We start from the raw sequence: 15,572 nt of genomic DNA on the forward strand, positions 1-15,572 counted from the left end.
TTTTGGGTAGTTTGTAATGTCTCTCCTGACAGCATAGCAGGAAGTGCTTGCCATTTTGATAAAGGAGAATTCCCTTTGGAATCCTCCAAGGAGCACTGGAAAGACATGCTGCTATTAATCCTTCAAATCAAATCCAGGCCTATGCCCAAGCCTCCAAATTTATAATTGTGCTACAATTCCATAACGCATTTTTCAGGATCAGGAATGTCTAAAATCTCGTTGATATAATTCCCAGAGAGCCAATTGTAAAAAATCAATTTGAAAATGTGGATTATCAAGGAAAAGATTATATTCAAAGCAGAGCTGTTCAGTTAAGGAGAAGATATGGCTAAATCTTCATAACACTGGATAAGATGAAGCTTGAAGTACAAAACTTCACAGGAAGTGTAGCTTGAGCTCAATGTTGTAAACTTAAATCACATTGTGGATTTAGTACGAGACAACATGCATCAGCAATGAGAAATGTTTATTATGGTCACATATTTGCAGGTCCCAAAGGCCACAAAAATCTTAGCTGATGCCCATGGAATGCCCAAGCTGGGCAAGCCATACCATTATTTACATCTGGTGAAATGAACAAGGAGGTGAAGGGCTTCACTCAAGGCCAACAGCTGAAGCCATCATTAAAACCCTGCCTTTCCATTCCTTGGGGATGATAAAAAGATGTCAAGATTAGTTGTCTTCAGATCTTCCTACTGGGTGAGAAGAAAGAAAATCAGTATTCGATTTTCAGTAATAAAATAGATCCATGACAAATAGATGTTTATGTGATTATTAATTACTCTCTAAAACATGACAGGAGTTGTGTAACTTCTGCTGAAATATTTGTAGTGATGGCTGTTGGCTACTGGTCTAGATAAATCCATTTTCTCTCTGGATTTTACTGAAGCCATCTGTGGCAATTTACCTGTGCACAGGAGGGATATTTGAAGATCATAGTAGTTAGTGATAATTTTTCTTTTTAATTCGGAATATCTTGACTTTTTTCATATAGTATTGAATACACAGAAATGCAAGGGCTTTTCTTTCTGATTTCTGCTGCTGGTCTTGAACTGCACAGCACAGTTTTTGATTAATGGAGGGGGAAAAAAATCAAGTTACTACTTTATTTTTTTAAAAAACTGAAGCTGAAAATAGAGCTGCTTTCTAAAATGTCTGAGTTCTGCAGAGATTTCTAAGTAGGCTTATCTGAACTCTACCATAGTTAGCTACGGAGTATTTATTTTATGAAAAGAGAGTTGAGAAAGTTACACTTGATTTACATAAAAGGGTGTATAATTTTCTGATCTCAGAAGTTTCCTTGCTTCCATTGTTTCAGCATTCAGTATGGCTTGGAAAAAGCCTACTGGATGCAACAGGGGGTTTTTTTATGTTCTAGTTCTCCTCCTTTAGGCCAGGGCCAGATTTCCTAAATTATGTGTAGTTGGCTCCTGTTGGACAGCAAGAAGCTTCATTTGAGCTGGTGAGAAAATGTGCTCCTCTGGAAGTTGAACACCTTTTGCTTGGTGTCCCTCCTTTGTCCAAACACCTCAATTCCCTGGAAGCTACTTCAGAAGCACGAGGAATGAGGGAGGTAAAAACTTACCTTCCACCAAATCCTAGCCAGAGCAGCTGGCAGGTCCAAAAAGCTGAGGCTGCTGGGATTGTGTGCACTGGAGGAAGCTCAGGCACTGTTTTTTTCTCTCTTTCTCCTATTAGCAAGTGTGCAGGTATTATAACCTGCAAAATGTTAGTCAGATCTTGACAGGGTGTTTCCACTGTCCTAGATTCAGAACTCAAATGCAGAGGATCGGCACTGCAGGCACTCAGCACAGCTGAAGTCAGATTATAGTTTTCCACTCCACATCCAGGCTCATTATCCAGATGTTTCCTTTCTCACTCACGTTACAGTCACTCATTACTGGCAGGCTTTTCTTTACCTAAGCTGTTTCCCTAGAAATACTGACTTACAGTATCTCCACCAAACCAGAAATTAATTGTACCAACAGAGTAATTCACAGAGCAGTGAAAACTGTCACATAGTATTACAGAGCTCAGGGAAGACAACAGCTCATTAAAATTATGTATCTCCATCATCACTCCCACATCTTGTCAGTACCAGTTAGTGCAAATAATACACACACAGTCTGTGCTCCACAATCAAGTGGAGCACTGTCACCCAAAATACCCATGTACTGCAGCACAGGTAATTGTAGGTTATTTCTCTTCTTGTCTCCCAGTGAACTAAAAAGAGCAGGAATACATCTTACTATTCACAAGCAGCAATACCCTGACAGGCATATCCACATATCCACTTGAATGGGAGCTATTTTGAGCTGCTGATGTCTCCTGGTTTGAAATCAGATGCATTGGTCATTTGATTTCAAAGTGAAAGTCTGCTCTAGTGGATGCCTTAATGCATGTAAATTCCTCTTGTAATTTTTTGAGTTCTTGTCCTCTGGCTCCAGGCAGTCTTCAGACATGTCTGTGTGCGATGCTTTTGGGTTTTATTTTTCTTCCTTTTTATTGTTTTCTTTTAAGGGTTCAGATGTTACACAAGATCGTTTTCTCTCCCAAGTGGTGGAACTCTAGTCGTGCATCCTGTTAGAGCAAACTCTATTCATCTTTGATTAGCCTCAGCTGGAAAATGAACACAAGTCACTTCTTAGTCCTTTAACAATTAATTCCTGCATACAAAAGAAGTGCCCTGGGTCTTTAATTGATGTTGGAAGACACTGAATTGTGTTTGTACTTCCTTAAAATGTGAATGAATACTGTTCCCAGCTCAGTAATGATTTCAATTCTCTGTGGCAGTTTTCAAAAACTTGGGGCTCATTTCTGTCCTCACTCCTTACACTTCCCTAAGTTGCTGGACCTCATACAAGTAACACAGCTTCTCTGGTGCCCTGTGTGGGTTATTCTTTGAGACACATCTCCAAATCCTCAAGCAGACTGAGAGCTGTAAGGTCTGTTCCCACATGATCCAAGTGGTTAAGCCTGTAAATACAGCAGACACGACCCCTCTGACACTTCCCAGGAAAATAAGGGAGGTTTTGCTTCTTGGAGATGAAGATCAGGATGAAGCAAATAAAAATGTTGGCAATTTCCCTTCTGCACTTCAATATTTGTAGGTTTTCTGATGTGAATTGAGACACCATCACACAAAAGTCTTGTTCTAGGCTGACCAATATCTTTCCCAGCTAGGAATCAATTCACCATCTGCAAGACAATTTTTATGCATCTATTTACTGAACTCAGAGCCTGCAAAGGCATATGTCTGTGGGAAACCTATTAAATATGTATTGGAATTATCCACTTGATGCAAACCAAATGAATTCCTTTATATTTTAGTGTCTCTTTCAAGCATATTTCTGTGACCAACACAAACATTCTAGATAATGGAATCTCAATATGGAGACTGCAGTAAAATGTCAACAAAATTTGTGAATTATTTAGTACAGGGCAGACGGTCACAGAATGTTTCTGTGGCATAAAGGGCACAGGAGTTTGCTGTACACTGGGAACACAGCTGTGTTCAATTCAAAGGAAAATTCAATTCAAAATTCAATTCCATTCAAAATTCAAAGGAAAAAGTAAAAATACTGTGTGTGATCTTCTGCAGGTACATTCTGCTCCTTTAAAAGCCCTTTTTAGATAACTTTTTTTAAATGTCAGGGTTTGTTTTATAGTAATACAGATCTCAGCTAACTTTGGGAGGTTAAGATTGAAATGAGGGTTTGGGGATACTGATACTAGGTGTGAAGTTAGCAGCTGGCACTGTGGGTTGATGAAAACCTAATTCTAAGTGTGTCAGCCCTCTAAGTGATCCATATCAGGTTATCACTCATGGCTTGACAGTACTTTGATTACATATTCAGTTGTAAACTGAGCTTTGCTATGTGCAGCTGAAGAATTCAGTAGTGACTTGCAAAGGCCCCTCTTTCCCTGGAGAGCAGTGGATTCTCTTCTCATCCAGTGACACTTATTTTGGGTGCACACTGGGATTAGACAGGTGTAATTATATTGATAGAAAATCATGCTGTTAACAGGAGAAGCTGGAACAAAAAGGAAAGTAAACCAAACTGTTCCCATCTAGGAAAGGTGGCGACTAAATCACCTCTCTTATATTTTGTGTTAGTGTTTCAAGTTAATCTTTTCCTTCCTGCAGTTGTTGACAAAGGGAAATCCAGCCCTTTTCTCCTTTTTTTGGGAGTGGTGGGAGGTATCCCTGGGAATTCAGCTCTTCCCATTCTGTGTTCAGGCACTGATCTGAACAAACTTTCCTGCACCTGTAGCTTCAGTGGGTGGACCAGGTTCTTTATTTTTCCCTCCAGATGCCCATTAGAGAACTTCCAATGGCACTGGTTTTGTTGTGGCTCCATGTCAAAGGGCACAGCAAATCCATTGCTCACAATACCTTCCCAAGTTCACAAAGCCATTGAATAGTGCTGCATAACTCCTTAAAGCTGCCACCCACTCAAATCCACTTTATTTGGACAAATAAAGAAACTCTGCACTGAAGAAAACCAATTTGAAAGCACGCTGAAATTCATTTTCCTCACTTAAATATTGAAGTGCTTATATTTATTGCATCTCAGCCTTGTTGTACTGTTTTCAAAAAGAATTTGCTTGCTTAATAGGTCTAAAGAAATTTCAGTAAATTTAAAATGTGGAGGAAAATAAACTAACATCTGACAAGAGTCACAGTGCTTTTTATGTACATGGGTTGGGATTAAAGACATAAAAGAAATATATTTAAAATAAATTTTAAAATACTAACTTAATACACAAAAAATTAAAAAGTAGTGAAATTAAATGATGATGTGCCAGTACTGCTTTCTCTGTCCTTTATAGAATTTCATCACTATAAGCTAGACCAGCAGATGGATCCTGAGGTAAAATAATGGTGAAGTTTTGGTTTGTTTTTGGGGGTGCAGGGGGTTTGCTGGACTCGGGTTTGGTTGGTTTTTTTTGAGAGCTAAAAGCTGATTTGAGTCAGTTTTATGGCAACTGTATGGGCCTAGTTGAGTTCTCTAGATTTATTCTGCTGGCCTCCTGTATAGTTCTTGGTTCAGTTTTTCCCTTTTGTTGGTAGTTTTCCCACAGCGGTGGTTTTTTTGAAGAAAGGCAAGAATTCTGTGCTAGTGCAGACCTGGGTGATCCATTGTGCAATTTAATGCAGCTCCCAGCAAACAGGAGCCCAAAAGCCACTCCTTGTTCTCCTCAGCAGCTGCTCCCCGATTCTGGTGCTAGCACAGAACAAGTTCTGAGCAAGTTCACAGAGAAAGTTCTCCCTCAACAGCTGCTGCACCCCAACCCTTCATTTAATACACCCAGAGCTGGAGCTTTCAAAGAGGCCAAGGAGTTGATTAAAAATGTGTTGGTGCAGCCACCTTGTCACGTGGGAAAATCCCATTATTTGGGCACCCAACAGCTGCAGGAATCTCAGACTCTGCATTGTCCAGGCAGCTTGGAAATCTCATCCAAAACATGTGAATTTATAGAGAATATGACATGATAGAGCTTTATGGGATGAACATTGTAGGCTTTGGTGAGGTATTTTAGGCTTTAGTGTTACAGGAGTGACATTTTTTAAAAGTGTGCTGCTATCCACTGTTCCAGACTTAAAATCTTCTTAAAAATAATTATTTCTTACATTGTCTGGGAGTTTTCAGAAGCAAGAGATCAGATCAGCCTCACAAAGAAAATGTTTGTTCCAGCATAATTTAGTAAGTTTATCGGGTCTTCTGTTATAAATGTATTTCAAATTTTGTTTTTCATTGTCACATTTGTTATTTTCTGTGTTACGTCTCACCAGTCAGTAGTTGTGCTTATAATGCCATATTCTTTATTTATTAACGTGATCGTGTGGAAGAATGAAATAAATTATGACAAGGAAGAGAATGAAAGAAATAACATTCAAGAACAAATTCTTCAGGGAACAAATTCTTCAAGAACAAATTTCTTCAGAGTGGTCAGAATGTACCATAAAGGGGATCTGAATGTGGAGTGCAGATGGCTCATCTTCTCCACAATATTTTATTTGAACAGCAAAAGCCTAAAACTGCAAAATAACCTGTTCAAATAGTTCTCACATAAGCCTTAATATAAGGACACAAAAAAATGAAATCACTTGGCAGCGATCCATCAAAACGCTTGTGTGCTGTTGTCTATCAAAAGCAAGGAGGGATTGAGACATCTGCATTTACTTGTTCAGGGTTAGCCTGAAAAGGCAGTGGTTTTAGAGGCAAAGTCCTTGTAATACAAGAAAAAAAAAGAAGACACAAATAATAAGATCATGACAGCTTCATATGGAGTGTGGAGCAGGCCGTGAGCTCAGCGCTGCTGTCAGCTGATGTGGCAATGGAGGAGAGCCCACTGTCACAGGGGAGAGGCTTTGCTTATTCAGTGGCAGAATTGCTGAGCAGCCAACACACTCCCTGTCCTGCACTGCTTAAATGGGTTACAGCTAGCTCATTATTACTGAGCCTGCGCTGATCTGATTAGCTCAGACCCCTGAGCCGGGAGAGGGGAGGATAATTGTTTCATGAAACAAGGCTCTGGGTTTCAGTAAGTGATTTCTGATGCTCCTGTCTTCACCTGTCCGACAAAAAAATCCCCCGAGGAAACTTGATTTGCAGAAAGTGCTGAGCAAGGGTAAGAGTCAAAAAATAATCTAAGAATTACCATGTACCTTTCTGAACCTGAGTGTACCTTGCTCCTGGACTGAGGTTTGGAATTCTGGGATAGGTGGCTCGGCTTTCTGTATGTTGCAAGGGGGACACAGGCATTTCCAAGGAGGAGTTTGTTTTCTAGTTCCTGATTGAAGGACTGAAAAAAGCATTTTATTCCATCACTATGAAATACAAGAGCTGACCCTGGAGGGGAACTGCTGCAGATCGTGTTGCTCCGAGTGCTGGGAGCACCGAGCTGCACAAAGCTTTTCCTTTGGCTGATGGAATTTATTTTCTGCATGCAGACAGACTTGATGGAAAAGCTAGAAGCCATAGCCAGAAATGGATGGTTTGATACGTGGGTGTTGATTTTCCAGAGGGGAAGAAGGAAGGAAAGAGCTAAACCTGGATTTTGAAATACCGAATGCAGGGTGTGTGCTCCTGCATGGTGCTCAGTGGGTACCCGTGTGGGATCAAATCCCACTGGTGTGTTCCAGATGTTCTGGGAATGCCCAGAACATTCCCATTAGAGTAGAGTTAACAAATGTATCATTTCTGACTGGCAGCTGGGGTGACAATTACTAATTAAGTCAGGATAACTTAGATCATTCCCTGGCATCACTCTGCTAGGCACTTTTTCAAGCAAGACCTTGTAATTGACTTGGTCTGTTTTGACCAAGCTGATGAAAAAGGGCTTTTAAAATCTACATTTTGGATAGAAAAGCCTAAATCTTCTTCTGTCCCATGACTTTCAAAGTCATTTTTGTTGCCCTAACTCTAACTTTGGGGAAGTACAGTGCTTGTCAAATGAAATATAATCCAAATTTGAAACACATAAAAATGCATCTCACTTCTGAAAAATTAGGATTGTAAGTAACAGGCTTCTGTTTTAGCTAAAATTGCAGAAAAAAAGTCACTAAAATTGATTTGGAGCCCAATTTCAATAGAAAGTGAGGTTTTACAACAACTGTTGCCATGGGCTGAAACATGCCCACAATCAGGTGTTGAGCAGTGAGATTTTAAAGATACCTTGATGAGCTACAGCCAAGCCTACATAGCAAAAGGGACTGAAGAATATATTAGAATCATACAGAAAGACCACAGACTATTCTTAAGTAGAGATTTTAAGTCCTTCAGTCTTATTGTTTTATCTTTCCTTTAAAAAATTTAAAGCTTCACACCAAAACCCCTTCCTCTGGAATCAGAAAATAATACAAATAATAATACTGCTCATAGAACAGTTCATTTGTTCAAAGAAGCGCAAGACATTAAGAAACTAAATCTTCAGTGTAATAATGAGCAGATTCATTATTCATGTTTCAAGCCAATAAAAAAGAAGATAGATTATTGGCAAAATTTTCACACCTTCTAATGAAAGCCTAAGTAGAATATTATTAATTCAATAACTTGGGCTTTTCACTCACAAAACCATATAAAGCTCTTGTCAATCATATTTAGTATTCTCAATTTTTATCAAAATAGATCCTGAGTTTGAGTAGCATTGGAATCAATCAAGCACCAAAAGTTAATTGATTATATTTCTTTTTTGTCTGTTTGTGCCAGAGAGTTCTAACCAACCATGGCACAGGGAGAGTCTTCGTTCTGTAAAGCCCACCCTACCACCATCTATGTGCACTTGATACAGAAACAGGGTAAAAAATAAAGTTCTTATCATTTCCCAGGCTGGCATCAGGCAGCCAGGCCTGTGTCCATCACCACAGCAAGCAGTGGTGGCCTCCAAACTTTGTGCTTTTTTTGTCTGAGAGTGTTTTTTAAGTCAGTGCTGCATCTTCGTGTGTGCCCGGTAGAGAAAGTTTCCCCACGCTCGATAAACACACAGCTTCTACTTAAATCCACACAGTAGAGCTCTGCCAGAAGAATAAATACAGTGTTATAATTGGCTAGTTTTCTAGTAATACATATTGTGTTACATAAATTACCAGGAATTGAGGCAAATAAGCACTTTAATCCCAAAGGTAAGGCATGAAGTTTTGCAACCTTTTTCTCCTGCATTCACAGCGCTCTCTTTCAAGGACTGTGATTATTTGGCTGTTATCTCATTTCACTGCAGAACAGAAATCTGACTGGAGCCTTGCTTTCTGCTGGTTAATTATAAATAGGGGAATTTTGCCAAATGTCCCTCACTATTAGACCTCGCTGAATCTAAAGTTCAAGCTATCAGACTTCATTTAACGTAATGCATTGCCCTCTTTTTCTGTTCTGCATGTGGTTTTTTGTATTCTTTTTGTTCTCAGGTACATTCAGTTTTCCCTTTCTGTGTATTATTTGCCAGAGAGGCTCTTTCAAGTTATAGAAATGGGACGAAGTAATTTTTAGAACAGCAAAATATGTAAGGAGGCAAGGTCCCTGGAGATGAAATGAATTTCCAGCACAATAAAATAGCTTTCCTGTCCTGTCTGGGTGTTGCTGTTGACAGAGTATCTTGTTAACAGCACACGAGTGCCTCAGGGGTAGGAGGCTGTGGAGGAATTCCACCACGGAATGGGGGGGGATGTGGAGTGGGAAGGGAAGGATTAGACAAGGTTTTGGCCACCTCCCTGCTGTGGGAAGGCTTTAACCTCCTGAGGTGCTCTCAAGAGTGACCCCAAAGTGCGTGGGGCTGGGCTGGGAGCACTCGGTGTGCTCACACCTCATCCAACGAGACCCCCACATTTAAGGACCATCATGTTCAGGCACTGCCCTTCAGCCTTCTCTTGGAGTTTTGCTAAAAGTGGGGGCTCTCAATAAGTGTGAGACAAATTTGGAGCAGACTGGAGGGGGTACCTGGAGGTGTAGGTGCATCCTGTGTGAGCCCAGGGTGTTCCTTCCACCAGCAGGGCCAGGAGAGGGTTGGGACTGCAGTTCCCTCTTGCAGCAGGTGGAATCTCTTCAGCTGCTAAATCCTGGTGGCTTTTATTGCAGTTTTCAGCAGGAGCTGAAGCAGAGCTGGTGAGAGTTGAGTCTTTACAAATTGGTGTTAAAGGAAAGCTGCCGTGCTCAGTTCAGCTCCTGAAAAGGGAGGGGGAAAGAGCCTTGCTTGATCTCAGGGAGGAAATCTGCACTCTCAGAAATAAACTGCTGCAGGTTTTCAAAACTCACCAAGCAAGTAAAAAATGTAACTGTTGACATTATTTCCTGTCAGTGGAAGCACAAAATTTGATCCAGCTCAGAAACTCTGTGTTTTAACAGTGCCACTGTTCACAAGGAGGTCTGAGAAAAGGGTGTTACAGGATTTTACAGCAGACTCACAAACGTGCTGAGTCAGATGAGGAATGTTTGTTAATATACCTAGAAAACACTAATGAAATATTTATATCATGTTTGGGGTTCTTTCTTCCTTGGCTAAGCCTTCCTAGTTGGGAAGCTTTTGCTTTGCTTTTGGCAGAAGGAGGAAGACAAGGATAGAGGGAGGGGGAAAATCACATCCTTGCACTTACCAGTTAAGTCCATCCCCCTTCAGAGATCAGTTTCCTTTTACATGCTCAATTTACTGTGCACCAGAGCAAAGTGTGAGCAGTCAGGTTCCTGTGGTGACAGAGCTGGATCTCATCCTGCTCATCCTGACATCAGTGGCAGAGCTTGTGCTGCTTCCAGCGGGACTGGGACAGCTCATGGTGCCTCTGTGGTTCAGCCCCTGATGGGAGTGATGACAGCAGGGCTTAATAAATAATTAATCCTGCTTCTGCTCAATGGGAACTTAAAAAGTGCAAAAATTAAAATTTCCTGATGATGGATTTCACCAGATTGAGAAACTCGTGAGTAGTTCTGCAAACTGATCCTTGCCAGGGAAAGCCTGACTCAAAACTTTGTTTAAATCAGGGGATTGCTCCTCATTTTGCAGAGCACCCAGATCGTAGAGACTGAAGCATTCCACAAGTGCTAAGTATGAAAATTAATTACACAGAGAAGGTTTAAATTTGTATTTTCTTTCTAGATGTTTCTAAATACTGGAGGAGAAATGTTTGCATTGTCACGGAAGCTGCAGTAATATCTCCTCTAGCACTGCATTTTCCAAGTGTCAGATACTGGTTTGAGAGAGGGCACAAATGAATGTTCACAATTGGAAGAGAGTTCCATTTTCTTAAATATAAGTAATAATTGAACAAAGTGTTTCATGTTGACAGCATCATACTTTCATGTATCTTTCCAGAGACAAATGTACTTTCTAGAGTAAGTGTCCTCACATGTCAATGTCTCAGAAAATGTGTTGCATTTAGTGAAATAATGGGTAAAAAAAAAAAATCACTGTCATAAATGATGGCAGGCACTTTTCACTGAAATACTGGTAGTTTTACATTCTTGACATGAATAATTGGATGTGTCATATGTGAAGCTACCTAGAAATAAAATAGAGGTCATAAAATGTAAAGACATGATAGGATGCATTTATAACAGCATAAACCAAGGTGGCATTTTAATGTCTTAAGCCAGCCCATTTGCTATCCTTGGCCATTGATCTTGGCTGGGAAAGTTCTATGCCGAATTTAAACAAATTTTGGAGATAGAGCCACATGATGAGAAAGTGATAGGGTTAGGTTTTGTTAAAAAGATTCTCCTTTTGACTGTTCCAATTACAGCCCAATAGGAGCACTGGAGGCTGGTTGTGGTGTGTCTTTACAAATCTTCCTCAGAAATGCTGTGGCCACCTTCAGAGCAGGTGACTTTCTGGTGTAACTGGCCCTGAAAATTGTGATTGCAGCTCACACAGAAGAATGTTTCTCAAAAGACATGAGAGAGAGTTTAGCTTAGTGTTGGCTCCATTTGAGAGAGCAGTTTTGGGGAAAGATAGTAGAGTTTGGGCGTTTCTGTTTGGGAATTCATTATTTAATGAATTCCTCTGAAGACATGGAAAAAGGTGTGTGGGAGAGGCACTGACTCCAAAAAAACAAGCTCAAAATCTCATTATTTTCAATTGGCTGTATAGGTAGTTTTAATTACCATGCTTGAACTGAGATTCAGTATGGCACAGAAATAAAATAAGTGATGATGACTACCTAAGTACTCTCTGAAATGGTATCCCTCTCCACTCCCCCAGTTTTTCCAAATAGAGCTCAACACAGAAACCACATGCTTAAAAAAAACCAAAAAACACAAAGCCAAAAAAGGGGGCAAAAAAAAAATCCTGATTCCATAGGATTGCCAGCATGCATGAGTGGGGTGTTTTTTTGAAACACTTAAGTAGCAGAAGAGTTGGCCACATTTTGTGTGCCTCATGGCTGGCAGTGAGGGCAGGCTGGGCACTGCTTTGTTCTCCCTGAGTTTTACTGGGCAAGTATGCAGGGCAAGAGGAATCTACCCACTGCCTGTATTCCCTTTCAATTACTGCACAGTCGATGGAATATCTGACTGGTGCATTTTTTGGCTGCTGTTTTACATTTGTACAGAGCCTGGCAATATTCACTGAAGTCTTAAGTAAGGGGAAATTTTTCATATCTTCTGTTTTCAATGCAGTTTTACTGAAAGCCCTTTGGAATTTGAATAAACCGTTCTGAAATGTGAGTTTCAAAAGAGAAGTCTCTAGAAATGAAATCTTCACAATCTGTTGAGCTATTGATATCAATATTGGTATGGTTAATTGAAGCCAACATTCCTGGCATAGGTGTGCTTCTGGATTAGCATCTGTCCGTGTTTGTTTGAAACTCTTAGGAAACATCCAAACCTGGTGAAGTAAAATGAAGGCTGATTTATTGATAGACGTCATTACCTCACCTGGATTTCAGGGAGAGGAATTGAATGCAGAGAAAAAGAAAACACTGAGGATAATTAGTCCTGTACTAACACAGGGAAAGGATGAAGGTTGGAGTGGTGTCTGAGGGAGGTTTAGCATGCAACCTGCAAAATACTAAACTACTGAGCAGCATTTCTCTCATGACATCATTTATTGAGAACCTCTTGAGGCATCAAGATTTGTGCAAGTGTCTACCCTGCTGTTCCTACATGATCCCCTCTGTCTTCTGAACAAGGATGTTCAGAGGTTGTGAGGAGCCTCTGTGCTCACAATGAGAAAAATACCCAGTGCATGTAGCTACAGATTTATTCTAAAGCAGATAAACTTGTGCCATTGGATAGAAACATGAGCTTCCATGAAAAAACACTACAGATTTATTCTAAAGTAGATAAACTCATGCCATTGGATAGAAACATGAGCTTCCATGAAAAAACACTACAGATTTATTCTAAAGTAGATAAACTCATGCCATTGGATAGAAACATGAGCTTCCATGAAAAAACAGGGTAATGCTCTACCCTTCAACTTCTTTTTTCGTGGAAAAAGAACGTGTCTAGATAAATTGTTGTCCTTTCCAACCAGAAGATAGCTAGTACGAGACAATCTTGCTGAAATTATGTCTCAGCTGGACAGAAAGATGAATTTATTTTATGTAGCACTGGGGAAAGGTTCTCAGAAATATTCAGTCAGTCAGTTATCAGAGTGGTAAATGAGATCTCGAGAGCCAGAGCTCATCAGAGTGCAGTGATAGGGAAGTGGGAAGGAGAGAGGCTGCATCAGGGCTGGGTGTTTGTGTTCCTGATGGAAAAGTGCAAATCATTTCCTTCCCTTCTGCTGCTGTCATGGTCCATCACATCATCAGTCCATTTTCACCTTGCTAAGGGATTCTGAATGGGCCTTACTGCTTTGGCACCTAATTAATCTCTCACAAGCCTGTTCTTGCAGCCTGTCTGCCTGGGACAGTCCAGAGCTTACATCAGTGCCTGACAAACAAAATACCTTTTTTTCCTTTAACTGCCTCCCTTTTCCTGTGTTCTTTCACCCCAAGCCCAGTCAAGTACGTTGAAGACATTGTTCCTCCCCAGCCTTTGAAGAGGGCATAGACACACCCTGTCATTACAGGAAAAGATCCCCTTTCCTCCAATGGAACCTATGGAAAGCTGTCTATGCTTTCAAAAATACAAAGTGCCCACAAAAAAATTGCAGCAGGATTTTCCTTGTCAGAAACTGTTCAGCAGCTCAGAGCCTTTACATTGGAACATGCAAGCTGGAAATGGTTGGGAACCTTTAAAAAATGGCATTCCTAGGCACAAATAAAAGTGTAAGATCTGAGATGGAAAAGGCATATTTGTGGTGTAAAACAATGCCATGAGACTGTGAGACAAAAGAATTATTTTACTGAAGTTATTTTACTGTCGTATATCAAGTGATCATGAATATCAGATACCTTGTGCACCGAGTTCTAACAGCCAAGCACTTTATGTCTGGTTTAAAATGAGTCCTTGTGACAAAATAATACATGTAGTCTATATAACAGATAACACTGGGTGGTATAATGTATTATCTATAATGGAAAAACATAGATTCTGTGAAATGATACCCGTGGAATCTAATATTTCTTTGAAATCTATTTCCTGGATAATATTTCTCCTCAGAAGCTACTTATTTCCCTTCTGCTCTGCCTTTGTGGGGACAGGCTCAGTGTTCAGCACAGGATATCATTCCAGAATGGCAAATGGAAAAGCACTCAACAGATCTGAGGAGTCCCTGGGTTAGATCAATACTCAGGGCAGTGTCCATCCCAACCTTGCAGCTCTCCTGGCCTGCCCCTCACTGCACTGATCTCCTGTGCTGGTGGTACAGAACAAGAGCTCTGAAAGCCTTCTGGGGACATACAGGCAGGGAAAAACAAGGCAGAAAAATCACATCTTTAATTCCCCCCTGCTGACAGCTTCCTTAATAAATATTGTAAGAAAATTCTCTGTTAAGAGGCACCCAATAATCTAATTTGCAAGCCCCAGTGATATATTCAGCAGCCAGCTCCAGGGAGGTGTGTTTCTACTGTCAGAATCACATGAGCAGGGAATAAAATTCTGAGCTCTTGCTGAAAGCTGCAGTAATTTATGATGAGTTGTTGGCTTTTATTTTTTCATACTATTTTTGACTCAGCTGAACAAAGAGGATAGAACTGCTATTGAGTTTACATTGATTAGTTTTTTCTACAGTATGCTCCCCTACCTGTGTGTTTTCACAGGCTATAACAATACAAATACTGCACATTTAAGTTTTACATATATCTGAAGAAATCATGGAGTGACGCTCTTGTTTAATAATGGGTGATGGAACCTGGATTATTTCAATCATCCCCCCTCTTGACACTCTCCTGAAGGAGTTAAGCCTTTGCCAGTCTGCTGAGTTTAAGTTGTCCCAGTGTCACCTTCTGTGTTGTCTGGATGGGGCATCCTTGGGCTCTTCCTTCTCTTCTCCTCGGCTCCAGTTGAAGGAATGTTCTGCTCTGGTGTGTGCACAGAAGGCAAAGCAAAACCCAAAAAGCTTTCATGGGATTCCAGCTGTACAGCCAAGGTCAGGCAGTGTCATCATGGTTGTGTCCAGTTTCCTACAACAGGCAAAGCTTCCTGTCTGGAGTTCCATCTGTGTGAAGTCCATCCCCTCAGAAGGCCATCCCCTGAGAAGGCCAACACTGTTGGTGTTGTCCCAGAAATTAACTCCTTCAAAGGAAACAAAGCAAAGAGGTGAGAAAGGCAGCCCAAAAGCTCTAGGGTGTTACTCCTCAGCTGCTCAGCTGGGAGAAGGTGCAGTGGCTGAGTGTCTTCAGCCTTGAAAGAACTTTCAGAACCTCTTCACTGGTAATTCCATCTGAGCTGTTAGTTCAGGATGAACGCCTCGTTTCTTGGGGTGCACCTCTATTCCCTCACCTCTGCTTTAAGAGCTTGGAGCTTACAATGGCCACTGGAGTGGTTCATCCATAGCCAGAGACCTCTCCTTCAGGGAAAAGGGGGTTTGGGTGTCCACAGGGACAAGACTTTACCCTCACTAAAGAGCTCCCAGGCACCACTTGCTTTCTCTAAGCCTTTGTGCAGACCTTGAGAGGAAAACCAGGTTGCCAGCACTCGCTGGCTTTTTTCAGGGTGCACATGGGCACAGTCCAGTAGATCTCTCAGTCCCTTTGA

General features: G+C 40.9%; 1 protein-coding gene across 2 annotated transcripts in view; it reads left to right on the plus strand.

Moving 5' to 3' along the window:
• The window catches only part of SPAG16 (sperm associated antigen 16), a 365,639-nt gene that overhangs the window by 198,448 nt on the left and 151,619 nt on the right, over positions 1–15,572 (plus strand). The gene's annotated exons all lie outside the window — the stretch shown is intronic.

Source organism: Motacilla alba, chromosome 7, assembly GCF_015832195.1.
Source record: "Motacilla alba alba isolate MOTALB_02 chromosome 7, Motacilla_alba_V1.0_pri, whole genome shotgun sequence".
NCBI classification, from domain to species: domain Eukaryota; kingdom Metazoa; phylum Chordata; class Aves; order Passeriformes; family Motacillidae; genus Motacilla; species Motacilla alba.